Source organism: Mobula hypostoma, chromosome 23, assembly GCF_963921235.1.
Source record: "Mobula hypostoma chromosome 23, sMobHyp1.1, whole genome shotgun sequence".
NCBI lineage: Eukaryota > Metazoa > Chordata > Chondrichthyes > Myliobatiformes > Myliobatidae > Mobula > Mobula hypostoma.
The window spans coordinates 4741825-4756539 of NC_086119.1; the positions used below are offsets into that span (position 1 = coordinate 4741825).

Genomic DNA, 14715 nt, shown 5'->3' on the forward strand with positions numbered 1-14715 from the left:
TACCAGTTTCAACTTCTGGAATAAAAATACCACTATAATTTCACAAAGAAAACTCCTGATTACAATAAACCAAACAAAACAAGGCCAAACTCTGGACACAGGCCAGTACCAATTCTGGGAAATGATTCCAAATAGGAATAATTAGTGATATAATATCATAAAAACTGAACCAACACCTAGCCAGTGAATGACCCATCTTTAATAGCGTAAACATGCAAACCAGTGAAATTAATTTGTTGCAAGCAAAATCTAAATTTCAGGCTGCACAATTAGTTCGATGTCACACAAGAACAATGCCCTTCTCAACTAGGTCAAACAGGAATTCATAAGCTTTGTGTATTTAATACAATCCAAAGTCAGCTGTTTATACCTCAATCTCTTGTGGCGTGTTTGCATAGGGTGCATACAGGCCAGATGTTCCTCAGAGCAACCAAGGTCACTCATCCAGAACTGAAATTTTAAAATGTCTTACATTTTTCAGTTACACAACATTCACAGACAGGAACAGGACTTAGGAGCCTCCTTGGAATATAAGGCTGAGCTCCCCAACACACAGCTAATGGCAGATTGAGCCTTCAGATTTTGCTCCATGACATTTTGGAATCATTGTTTCTCTCAGCAAACTTAGAGTCACTTACAATCTTCTCAAGAAGGTTGTAAAGCTTGTGTAAAGATGTGAAGGACTCTTTACAATTAATGCTCTCGGTATTAATTGTTTTTTAATTTCTTTGCATAATTTGTCCTACTTTGCACATTGGTAATTTGCCAGTCTTAGCTGATATATGATTTTTTTTGTAAATTCTATTGTATTTTTTCATCAAAGAGATTGTTGAAAGGATGGGAGGGATCATTAATGATGCAGAGCCTTAGCATTATCAATGAACCCTCTCAATCTGTCCAACAATCTCTTTGATCCCCTACCACCTTGATTCTGGCATGGTCCTGGAGGACTGGAAGATTGCAAATATCACTCCACTCTTTAAGAAGGGAGGAATACAAAAGATAGGAAATTATAGGACAGTTAGCCTAACCTCAATGGTTGGGAAAGTGTTAGAGTCTATTATTAAGGATGAGGTTTCTGGGTACCTGGAGATTAATGATAAAATAAGTAAAAGTCAGCATGGTTTCTGTAAAGGGAAATCTTCCTGACAAATCTAATACAATTGTTTGAGGAAGTAACAAGCAGGGCAGACAAAGGAGAGGCACTGGATGTTATTTACTTAGATTTTCAGAAGGCATTTGATAAGGTGCAACATATGAGGCTGCTTAACAAGATAAAATCCTACAGCTTTCCTGTAGGAAAGATACTGACATGGATAGAACGGCTGACAGGCAGGGGGCAGTGAGTGAGAATAAAAGGAGCCTTTTCTAATTGGCTGCCAGTGACTAGTGGTGTTTCTCAGGGGTCAGTGTTGGGACTGCTACTTTTCACATTGTTTGTCAATGATTTAGATCAGCGGTCCCCAACCACTGGGCCGCGGACCGGTACCAGGCCGCAAAGCATGTGCTACCGGGCCGCGAGGAAACGATATGACTTGGTGATATGAGTCGGCTGCATCTTTCCTCATTGCCTGTCACGCCCACTGTTGAGCTTGAACGCACGCGAGGTCATTACCTGCACGTCATCCATGTCAGCGCGGGAAGGAGATCAACTCCTCGAGCTTGCAAATGACGGCGGGCTGAATAGTATGTTTGACATAACATCTCTGCTGGCATTCTGGATCAAAGTCAAAGATAAATATCCTGAGATAGCCACGAAAGCACTGAAAACCTTGTTTCCATTTCCAACATCATATCGCTGTCAAGCGGAGTTTTCTGCAATGAATGCAACAAAAACTAAATTGTGGAATAGACTGGACATAAGGAACCCCCTTCGAGTATCACTGTCTCCCATCACCCCTCGATAGGACCGTCTTGTTGCAGGAAAACAAGCCCAGGCCTCCCACTGATTCAGTGATATTGGTGCGTTGCAATGATTTTATATGTTCATACGGGGAAAATATGTGCTGTGTGTTTAATATCCAAACGTTACTTAAAATGTTATGATGCTATTGACTTATAAGTGACTTATACAACCATATAACAATTACAGCACGGAAACAGGCCATCTCTGCCCTTCCGTGCCGAACTCTTACTCTCATCTAGTCCCACCGACCTGCACTCAGCCCATAACCCTCCATTCCTTTCCTGTCCATATACCTGTCAAATTTTTCTTTAAGTGATAATATCGAGCCCGCCTCTATCACTTCTACTGGAAGTTCGTCCAACACTTACTTCAAGCTCCCCTGTCCTCCCCTGATAATTGACTTATCACTATATTCATGCGAGGAATATATGCGCAGTGTGTTTAATATTAAATTCGTTAGATAAACCCTTTTAGAAACGAAATTGAGTGTATTAGCCACTTATCACCTATACTCCAGTCGTGATTAACACAGCCCGCCCCCCCGAACAGAATCGCCAAAAACGATTTGTAGAAAAAAAAATCGGCACGTACACGCATGAGCAAGTCACGCATGCGCACTGGTGCCCACACAAGGCTTCATGGACATTGTAATCTTTTTTGGGGTAAACTCAACAAATTTGACTGCTACTCTTATCCATTGGCAACCCTACCCACCCCCCACTGGTCGGCCGGTCCGCAAGAATATTGTCAATACTAAACCGGTGCGCAGTGCAAAAAAAGTCTGGGGATCCCTGATTTAGATAATGGAATTGATAGCTTTGTGGCAAAAGTTTGCGGATGATACAAAGATAGGTGGAGGGGTAGGTAATGCTGAGGAAGCAACGCGATTGCAGCGGAACTTAGAAAAATTGGAAGAATGGGCAAAAAGTGGCAGATGGAATACAGTATTGGGAAATGTATGATTATGCATTTTAGTAAAACAAACAATAGTACAGACTAATATCTAAATGGGGAGAAGGTGCAAACGTCAGAGGTGCAGAGGGACTTAGGAGTCCTCATGCAAGACTCTCAGAAGGTTAATCTACAGGTTGAATCTGTGGTAAAGAAGGCAAATGTAATGTTGGGATTTACTTCAAGGGGAATAGAATATAAAAGCAAGGAGATACAAGATTCTAGTCAGCCTGTACTTGGAGTATTGTCAACCATTTTGGGCCCCATATCTCAGAAAGGATATGTTGTCACTGGAGACAGTCCAGAGGAGGTTCATGAGGATGATTCCAGGAATGAAGGGGTTAACGCATATGAGGAGCGTTTGGCAGCTTTGGGACTGTACTTACTGGAATTTAGAAAAATGCAGGGGGATCTCATTGAAACCTACTGAATGTTGAAAGGATTAGATAGGGTGGAGGTGGAGAGGATATTTCCTGTGGTGGGGTACATTTGAAAATGTCCCTTAATATTTGTTAACTTATTTGTAGTAATATTACTGTATGTGTTGGTACGAGTTAACTGTACAGTGTTGTGCTCCTTGGTCCAGAGGAACATTGTTTTGTTTGTGAGTATACCTGTGTACGGATGAATGACAATAAACTGAACTAGATTTCAGAAATGCCTGCAAAAAATGAATCTCAAGGTAATATATGGTAATATCTACGTCCTCGATAACAAAACTTCCTTTGACTTTGTACTCGACTCTGAAATAGATGTAAAAAAAAATGACAGAAAGGCACAAACACATGAGATTCTGCAGATGCTCGAAATCCACAGCAACACCTGCAAAATGACCCTTCATGAGGGCACCTCGATGATGGAAATGCACAAGTTCAAACTGTTTCCCTTTCAGTCCCAAGTTCACATATACCAGCCCACACAAAACTGTAGGAGTAGCAAACCTCAACAGGACATCAACAATCCACATGGATGAGATATGACCCAAAATCCCCAAAGCAAATCAACAAGAATTACAACCAATGGTCAACAAAAGAAAATCTCTTTTTATCCTGGCACCTTCCCCCTTACTTCTCAGTCCTGAAGAAGGGTTTTGGCCCGAAATGTCGACTGTGTACTCTTTTCCATAGATGCTGCCTGACCTGCTGAATTCCCCCAGCATTTTGTGTGTTGTACAAGAAAATCTGAATGCTTGTTAGTATGATTTAGCTGACTCATAAGCTTGCCTGCCTATCAGACTGATATTCTCCATACTCAAACATTTCTCCAAGTTACAAATACTAAATGGTAGGGGATTCATATAATGCGCACAGATTATTCAAATTAGATCGGAACATAAAGAGTATATTAAGACCTCATATCAAATTAAAATCCCACATAGTCAACAGTACACTAATTAATGCAGGCATTGGTTTCAGATTCATATTCATTTGCTTATCACATGTACATCAAACATACAGTGAAATGTATTATTTGTGTAAACAACCAAAGGATGTGCTGGGGCAACCCAGAGTCACAAATAGTAAAGGCATCCGTTAGTCTTGCGAGACCATGGAAGACCAGCAGTTGCCCATGCTGCAAGTCTCCCCTCTCCACGACACCAATGTTGTCCAAGGGAAGGGCAAGGGCCGATACAGCCTGGCACCGGTGTCGTTGCAGAACAATGTGTGATTAAGTGTCTTGCTCAAGGACACAACACGTTGCCTTGACTGGGGCTCGAACTCACAACCTTCAGGTCGCTAGTCCAATGCCTTAACCACTTGGCCACATGCCCACACACACATATCATGATAATAAATTGTCAATATTTCTAGATGATACTGCATTTATTTGACTTGCCTTACTAGTGGCTCAAAATACCCCATTAAATATATGTCCAGAAATATCCCTTTTAAGAGAGCTGTTCTGTTAATACATAGTTATCCAAATTCAATCCCAATAACTTTTTCCACAGGTTCCAATGCTATACTCCATGGCTTCTCATCTTAAGGAGGGGCTATTGCACAGGATCGGAAAAAGGTGCAGATGGTTGTAATCTCAGCCAGCTCCATCATAGGCACTAGCCTCCCTATCATCAAGGATATCTTCAAATGGTGATTCCTCAAAAAGGCTGCATCCATCATTGAAGACCCCCTACCAGCTAAGATATGTCCTTTTCTCACTGCTACCATCAAGGGGGTGGTAGAAAAAACAAACTCAACATTTTTGGAATCACAATTTCAGATTTCTGAACAGTCCATCTACCCATGAACACTACCTCATTACTTTTCCCTCTTTCTGCAGTACTTATTTAATTTTTTTCACTTGGCAATTTTTTCTATGGTACACATCTCCCAATTCATTAGAAACAGGGACTGATGGTCACACATTTGGAACACAGAACCTATATTAAAAACCCGCAATATAAACCTGTGGGTGGCACGGTATCATAGCGGTTAGCACAAAGCTTTACAGTACTGGCATCCCAGGTTCAATCCCGCCACTGCCTGTAAGGAGTTTGCATGTTGTCCCCATGACCACATGGGTTAGTACCAGCTGGTAGGTTAATTGGTCATTGTAAATTGTCCTGTGATTAGGCTACTAGGATTAAATCTGGAGATTGCTGGGCAGGCATGGCTGGAAGGGCCTATTTCACGCTATATCTCAATAAATAAACAACAAATAAGCTTACCTCAGGACTTGACCTGCACGAGCCCAGCAACATTCCTTTTGGGGAAGGCCCAGCATAAAATGGAAGTGGCAGGACAGATATTCCCAATTGCTTCTTGCAGTTTCAGGTAACCCAAGTTTAGCAACTAAAAAACATTTCCTAAATAAGTCACCTTGCAGCTTCTGTATTAGACCATATGAACTAAATGTCACGGGAGTTTCTAAAAATAACCATTTTAAAATGTTTATGTTCTCAGTCTGAGCTAAAGTGACAAAGATGTGCCGAATTTCAAAGCAAGATAACAGTGGAGCAGGGAGGACTGAATAAAAACAGGAACTTAATGAAACCTTATTTGATTTTTTACTAATTATTAAACCTATGGTTGCAAACAGACAAGCCAAGTGGTTGACACAGAAGATTTATTTATTTACGTAGCGATACAGTGCAGAACAGACCCTTCCCCACCAAGCAACTCGCCTATTTAACTCTAGCCTAATCACAAGAAAATTTACAATGACTAATTAACCTAACCAGAGATTGGGAGGAAACCAGAGTACCCAGAGGAAATGTGCTTACGGGAAGGACATACAAATCTCTTAGAAACGCTGTTGAAACTGAACTCCGACACCCCGACACCCCAAGCTACAAGAGCGTCTAAGCTACTGTGGCACTCTGTAACCGAACAATGCAATGTAATAAACATGCGCCCTGCTCCAGTGTACACATTTGTTGAACTGGGGTGTAGAATTGATATTTTTCTTTTGTTTAACTTTCCTATGATTGCTTGTACTTTTATATAATCTCATACATACATGTAATTGCCTTGAATTTCCCAGTTATTATGGTACAGTTGCTTCTGCATTTTTCTAGAAACTCTAGAGCTGTCACACCACTTGAATCATCATCATCACTTGTGCTGTGTTGTATTACATGGGCGATCACAGTCTATGGCCGTGATTGTTCTTGGCAAATTCTTCAGAAGTGGATTGCCAGTGCCTTCTTCTGGGCAGTGTCTTTACAAGGCAGGCGATATGCACCAGCTGCTCATATGACCATCCACTGCTTCATGTGACCTTGATCAAGGGGCTAAGCAGGTGCTACACCTTGCCCCAAGAGTGACCTGCAGACTAGCAGAGGGAAGGAGTGCTTTAGACCTCCATTGGTAGAGACTTATCTCCACCCCAGCACCCAACCACTTGAATATGGCTATTTTATAGGTTAATTACTATCATTAGAATTTGTGTTATCTCTAGTCTGAGTATGAAATGACCATGAGTGGTTTTTAGTCTGGTCTTATTCATTTTCTCAGCACTTTTTGTTCTTATTTGCTCATGTAATATTTAATAAAATGCCTGTAAGTAATATGTTTTATGCCTCATTCTTGACTTCCGAAGAATCTATGTGCATCAGGATCTAACATATTGGTCAAGCATTAAGCTTAAAACAGGAGAGTAAGCAGAATATATTTACAGCACCATCTTCTAGATGTGCAGGTGCTACTAATACACAAAGCTGAAGTGCCCAAGCCAGAAATCTCTGGGTTCAAGATACTCTCTTGATATTTCAGAAGAAATCCAGGCTCTCGCACAAATCCCATGCAGAAGGAAAACCCCATGTGGAAAGATCTACCATCTCTCCAAATGATACATTAAACTGAAGTTCCATCTGCTTTCAGCTGGCATTATTTCAAGAGAAAAAAAATTTACCCCTGCTGCTCTGATCAATATGCATCTTTCAGATCAACACTGAGATTATCTGGTCATTATCATCTTGCTCTCTGTGGGATCTTTGATGGCTTTGAGTCACAGTTTGTTCTAGATTTAAGCACCTGCAGTCTTTTGTCTTCATATTTAGCCTCGAACTTGTCAGTAAACAAGTTTGACACTGGTTTCAGGGGAGGGGGGAAAATTGATGTCAAAACAAAAACTGAAGCAAGTATACATTTAATGCCTTCCTACCCAACCATTAGATCAGGGGTTCCCAACTTTTTTTTTGTGCCATGGACCCCTACCATTAACCGAGGGGTCTGTGGATTTCAGGTTGGGAACCCCTGCATTAGATTAATGCTTCCATTATAAAATCAGGTAACATTGTCCTGTTACAACTCTGTACATGCATCACCTCATCACTTTACATCCCACAGAGGATTGATGGCATTCCAATAATGTACAAAAATACAATTTTGTAATTAGTTCAATAGCTTGGGAACAGACACCTGCACTGGTCCAACGAAGCAGAGCTCACAGTACTGTGTAGGATGAATACATTCAGATCAGGAATGCATTCCAGGGTGAAGCAGATCGAATATTCCAACATTTCATAAATATCCACTTAAGTGTCATGGAAGAGTTCCATGTACATTTTTAATTAATGTACAAATGCACTGTACACCTCTTCTGTTAGTTAGTCCCAGTTATTACAAGTCTATCCAGAATTGCTGAAATGTTCATTAGTTATTCCAGGTTTAAGAGGATAAGGATCAACAGACTTTTCTAGGCAATAACATCACGTGGACACTTGAAGCTATAGCTTTTTTTTAGGTTTTGACACATTTTTACCTTTTCAAATCAATAGAATTATATAGAATAAGATGGTCTTACGGTCCAATTATATAGAATGGAATTGGACCTTTTGGTCCCAAGAGGTCCATACTGACCAAGATGCTCATCCAAGCTCATCCCATTTGGCCTATAACCTTCTAAACCTTTCCTAGACCATTTCCCCAGGCAGCTCATACCACATTCCTTACTTAGAGAAACTTCAGAATTCACAGTACTGAGTGAAAGGAATCATTGCATGCCAACTATAGTGATATAACCCAAAGCAACACCCAATATGGAATGAGCTACCAAAAGAATGTGGGAAGAGCTACCACAGAAAATGGTTGAGGAAAGGTTTAGAAGGCATTGGGCCAAATGCAGACAAATGGGACTAGCCTGGATGGCCACCTTGGTCGGTATGGAGCAGTTGGGCCAAGGCCTGTTTCTGTTCTTTATGATTCTGCAATTCAAGCCACCAACATCAGTTTAGAAAGGGTTTCTGACTTTTGAAAAGTTCAGTCATTTTCCTATGGTTGGGAGCTCTTGACACCTACACCAACTTCTCCAACTGCCTAAACGGGAAATACTCTTGCTATGGAGCAAAATTACTACCGCCGTCACGCATGAACTTGTCTCACAATAACACACATCCAATTCACATTCCGTACTATTCTAACTCCAGCTAAATCTGTTTTACAATTGATAGCTTCATCCATCCAGTCAGATTTCTGAACTTAAAGCTGAAGTGCGAGTCTGAAGTGCTCAAGTCAGAAATCTCTGGCTTCAAGATGCTCTGAGATTTTAGCAGAAATCCAGGCTCTCAGACAGATCCCACGCAGAAGAAACACCCCATGAACACTGCTTTATTATTTTGTTCTCTTTTTGCACTACTTATTTAATGTTTTTACAGAATTAAAGGAACAGGGAAAAAAAAACAAAGTAAAGGGAAAAGGTGCATTTGTCAGCACAGTAACTTCACTCATATAAACAGCCAAGTATTCAAAACAACCTTGGCAGAAACTCAAATTTGAAGATTGCCTGATTCATTCACCTCAATTTGGAAGTATTCACATTACCTCTAAAAGGCTAAACAAGTTAGACCACATTGAATCCCTTATCACCATCACAAAGTGCACCTCAAAACCATTTTCCTATTTTAATGATGACATAAATCAATAGTAAAATGTAGAGACAGAGAGCACAACAACACTACCGTCCACACTCGCCTGGTCTTCAGCTAAGTCCCATCAACCTGCTCCCAGACCATAGTCACAAGACCATAAGACACAGGAGCAGAATTAGGCCATCCAGCCCATCATGTCTGCTCCAACTTTCCATCATGGATGATTTATTATGCCACTCAACCCCATCCTTTATTCTGAGGCTGTGCCTCTGGTCCTAGACTACCCCACTAATGGAAATGTCCTTTCCATGTCCTCTCTATCTAGGTCCGTCAATGTTCAATAGATTTCAATGATATCCTCCCCTCAGACTTCTAAACTCCAGCGAGTACAGACCCAGAGCCATCAAACACACTTCATATGTCAACTCTTTCATTTCTGGGATCATTGTCATAAACCTCCTTTGGACCCTCTCCAATGTCAGCACAACCTTTCTTTGATAAGGGGCCAAAACTGCTCAAGATACTGCAAATGTGCTTTAACCAGTGCCCTATAAAGCCTCAGGATTACATCCTTCCTTTTTATTCGTCTTCTTTAAATGAATGCTAACATTGCATTTGCCTTCCTTACCACTGACTCAACCTGCAAAATTAACCTTTAGAGACCGAGTATATTTAAAGCTGACGATGACAGGTTCTTGATTAGTCAGAGCATCAAAGGTTACAAGGCGAAGACAGGATAATGGGACTGAGTGGAATAATAAATCAGCTATGGTGGAATGGCAGAGAATACTCAATGGGCTGAATGGCCTAATTCTGCTCCTATGTGTTATGGAATCCTGCACTGGGACTCCCAAGCTTCTTTACACCTCTGATTTGTGAATTTGCTCTCTGTACAGAAAATAGTCTTTATTTATTCTGCCAAAGTGTATGACCATACACTTCCAACACTGTATTTCATCTGCCACTTGTTCACCGATTCTCCTAATCTGCCCAAGTCTTTCTGCTGACTCTGTTTTCTTAACACTACCCGCCCCACCACCTATCTTTGTATCATTTGCAAACCTGGCCACAAAGTCATCAATTCCATCTGCTTAAATGCTTCACCTTAAACCTCTGACTTCTAGATCTACTCTCACCCAACTGGAGGACCAAAAGCCTGCAAACATTCAGGGCTATCCATCCTCCTCATAGTTTTGTTATGAATCCACTTACACAGAGTAATAATGATCCAACTAATATTAGGACAACAGTGGAGAAGTTCATAGGAAAATGATCCTTCCCCATCACTGAGAAACAACATTGCTGTTTAAACTGTACTGGGCATCAGACTGCAAGACCCTGTAGAGGGTGGTAAAACAGCAAAGAGGATCACCAGAGTCTCCTTCCCCCTTATTTGTTGCATTTACTGGGAGCGTTGCAGACAAAGGGCCCAAACATTGTTGAGGATCCCAACCATCCATCCCACAATCCCCTTGACCCACTACCATCAGTAAGGAGGTACAAGAGCATCAGGACTAGGACTGTCAGACTGGGTAACAGCTTCTTTCCTCAGCTGTGAGACTAATGAATATCCTGCCACCACTGAGGTCTCATTGCTAGGACAGCAAGCTGTTTACTGTACTGTTTACCTGTGCTGTGCACTATATGCACATTGAATTATATTTTATAATTTATTAACTTGTTTGTGGTAATATTTTGCATTATATGCTGTGTGTGATATATACATTGTGGGTGCACTGTAGTCCAGAGGGAAGTTGATTCGTTTGGCTTTATACATGAACAGTCAAATGACAATAAACTTGAACTGTCAGAGAGAAGCCATTAAATTTTTCTTGTAACCACCATTAGTGACAAATTGAGGTGTAAACTCTTAAACGACCTGAAAAGGAAGTTGCACTATATATGGAGCATTTAATGTGACAGATTGAGATCCCAGTTTCCATTAATCGTGATACCAATCTTCACCACAAAAGCTCTAAAGATTAAATTTGCTCATAAACACCATGTTCTTAGTCAGAGAAGTCTGAGAATGGATGGTTTTAATCAACTTCACGTTAACACCATTCTTAAGTTGTTCATTCATGAGGAAACTAATTACATGAATAAGTTTACATAGATTTGACATGTCAACAAAAACTTTGACAAACTTCTGTAGATACACAGTGGAGAGGATCCTACAGGCTACATAATGGGCTAGTATGGAAACACTCATGTCCAGTAACAGAAAAGACTATAACCCAAAGTTCAAGTAAATTTATTATCAAAGTACATATATGTCATCATATACAACCATGAAATTCGTTTTCTTGCAGGCATTCAAAACCACAATAGAATCAATGAAAGTGACACACACAAAACACTGGAAAAGGGTTCAGAGTTGCTTTGGATTTCCAGCACCTGCAGACTTCCATGTGTTTGAGAGCAAATGAAAGACTGCACCCAACGTGGCAGACAAACCCCAATGTGCAAAAGACAACAAACTCGGCAAAAGGAGAAAAAATAATAATAAATAAATAAGCAATAAGTATCAAGAAAATGTGATGAAAAGTCCTTAAAAGTGAGTCCATAGGTTGTGGAAACAGTTCAGTGATAGGGTGAATGTCCATCACAAGCAATATCCACCCCACCATTGAACACATTTAAAAGGATCGCTGCCACAAGAAAGCAGCATCCATCATCTCAGAAACCCCCCACCATCCAAGCTATGCTCTCTTCTCATTACAACCATTGGACAAGAGGTACAGAAGCCTTAGGCCCCAAACCACCAGATTCAGGAATAGTTGTTACCCTACAACTTCTGAACTAGTATGGATAACTTAAATCACCATAACTTGAACTGATTCTACAACCTAGACTCACTTCCAAAGACTCTTTACAACTCATGTCCTCAGAGATTTTTTTTATATTTACACAATTTGTCTTCTTTTGCACATTGGTTGTTAGTTGATCTTTGTTTATGCATAAGTTTTTCATAAATTCTATTGTACTTCTTTATTTTCCTGTAAATACCTGCAAGAAAATGATTCTCAAGGTAGTATTTGGAAACAGATGTGTACTTTGATAAAATTTTACTTTAAATTTGAATACTGGAATTTAACATTAAATGGACAGCAAATCACAGAAATTTGCAACAGACTTCTGTGCCTATGCTCTTTGAAAACAGCCACCATTAACAACATACACTCAGTGGCCACTTTATTAGCTATCTGCTGTACCTAACAAAGTGGCCACTGAGTGTAGTTCTGTATGTTCCTGGCCTTCTGCTGCTGTAGCCCATCCATCCGATGTGCTGTGCCTTCAGAGATGCTCTTCCGCATACCATTATTTTAACATGTGGTTATTTAAGTTACTGCCATTTTCCTCTCAGCTTTAACCAGTCTCACCATTTTTCTCTGACCTCTTTCACTAACAAGGTGTTTTTGCCCACAGAAACGCTGCTCGCTGGATGCTTTCTTGTTTTTTTACATCATTCTCTGTAAACTCTAGAGACTGTTGTGCATGAAAATCCCAGGAGATCAGTAGTTTCTGGGACAATCACCCTATCTGGCACAATTATTCCATGGTCAAAGTCACTTAATTCACATTTCTTCCCCAGTCTGATGTTTGGTGTGAACAACAACTGAACCACTTAACCATGTCTGCATGCTCTTATGCATTGAGGTGCTGCATGATTGGCTGATTAGATATTTGCATTAACGAGCAGGTTACCGGTACACATAATAAAGTGGCCATTCAGTGTATGTCAATAAGTTTGGAGGTGGGATGCATAGATGTCTGAGCTCACAGCAGGCGTCAAATGTAAAGCAGAGATAATTTATTCAGCCTGTTTAAAAAGATTTTGTTGTAGCATAACCTTTCAACAAAATTGCAGCATCTTCTCACAATAAAAAAGAAACAGCTATGAGAAGAAACATGTAACATGCAGATACATTAGGGATATTTAAGAGACTTTTTTCCCCTGCTGCATCAGATCCAGAGTAAAAAGCATTTGTTTTCCTTTACACTCATGTATTGAAGAATGACAACAAATAATCTTGAACCTTGGAAGGGAAGTAGTACCACCTCTCACCTCACTCAGCACAAACCAAGTACAAAACAACACACACAAAATGCTGGAGGAACTCAGCAGGTCAAACAGCATCTATGGAGGAGAATAAATAGTTGATGTTTCAGGCTGAGACCTTTCTTAAGGACTGAAAAGGAAGGGGGAAGACACCAGAATAAAAAGGAGAGGGGCGGGGAAAGCTAGAGGACGACAGGTGAAGCCAGGTGGGTTGGAAACATAAAGAGAGTGGAGAAAGGAACGGAAAGAATGGGATCCACAGGGGGGTGACAAACAGGCGAAGAGAGGTAACTGGCCAGAGTGTGGAATAGAAGGAGAGGGGAGAGGAGGGAAATTCTTTTAACTGGAAAGAGAAATTGAAATGCCATCAGGTTGGAGGGTACCCAGACGGAATATAAGGTGTTGCTCCTCCAATCTGAGGGTGCCCTCATCTTGGTACAAGAGGAAGCCATGGACCAACAGTTTATTACAGTGGAGTAAAGGGAATGACTGAGGCATAAGAGAAGAGTTGGCCAGAATTGATTGAGTTGGAAAAGAACACTGGCAGAGATGATGGCAGTGCAGCAATGTTTGAAATTTCTGGAAACAATTCAGAAGGCACGGGATATATACATCCCAAAGAACAGTGGTCCCCAACCTCCGGGCTGCGGACCAATACGTGCCGTGAAGAATGCAGCGGTGCCTGGGACACACCCAGCACATCTCTAAGAAAAAAGCTGAAATAAACGTGCTAATTAATTAGGTGACGCCCGGCACGTACAGGGCCGACATTTACATACCGGGCAGCACCTAATTAATTAACTTGGTTATTTTGGCTTTTTTCTTAAAGATGTGCTGGGTATGTCCTGGCCACCGCTGCATTCTTCGCGGCAATGTATCGGTCCGTGGCCCGGAGGTTGGGGACCACTGCCAAAGAAATATTCAAAGGAAAGATGACACAACTGTGGCCAACAAGAGAAGTCAAAGCCAAAATAAAAGCCAGAGAGAGAGCACATAATAGAGCAAAAATTAGTGGGAAGTTAAAGGATTGGGAACCTTTTAAAAACTGACAGAAGGCAACTAGAAAAACTCATTAAGAATGTAAAGATCAAAACGAAAGTAAGCTAGCCAATAATATTAAAGAGGATACCAAAAGGTTCTTCAGATTCATAGAGTGTAAAAGAGAGGTGAGAGTGGATATTGGACAGCTGGAAAATGATGCTGGAGAGATAGTAATGGGGGACAACAAAATGGCAGACAAACTGAATAAGAATTTTGTATCAGTCGTCACTGTGGAAGTTCCAGGTGTCAGGGGTCATGAAGTGTGTGAAGTTACCATAATTACAGAGAAGGTTACACGCACAACACACTAGAGGAACTCAGCAGGTCGGGCAGTATCCGTGGAAACAATCAGTCAATGTTTCAGGCCGGAACCCTTCGGCGGACTGGAGGTTCTTGCGAAACTGAAAGGCCTGAAGGTAGAAAAGTCACTTGGACCAGATGGTG

At 40.9% G+C, this 14715-nt stretch overlaps 1 protein-coding gene across 4 annotated transcripts in view; it reads right to left on the reverse strand.

The window, feature by feature from the left end:
- fam222ba (family with sequence similarity 222 member Ba) overlaps positions 1–14715 on the reverse strand; it is an 81105-nt gene that overhangs the window by 49607 nt on the left and 16783 nt on the right. Inside the window, exon 2 of one of the 4 annotated variants that reach the window (XM_063031633.1) lies at positions 1616–1815. The exons of the other annotated variants lie outside the window; for them this stretch is intronic. The gene's annotated coding sequence lies outside the window, so the exon portion shown is untranslated. The remainder of the gene's footprint in view (positions 1–1615; positions 1816–14715) is intronic. 4 annotated transcript variants of the gene reach the window in all.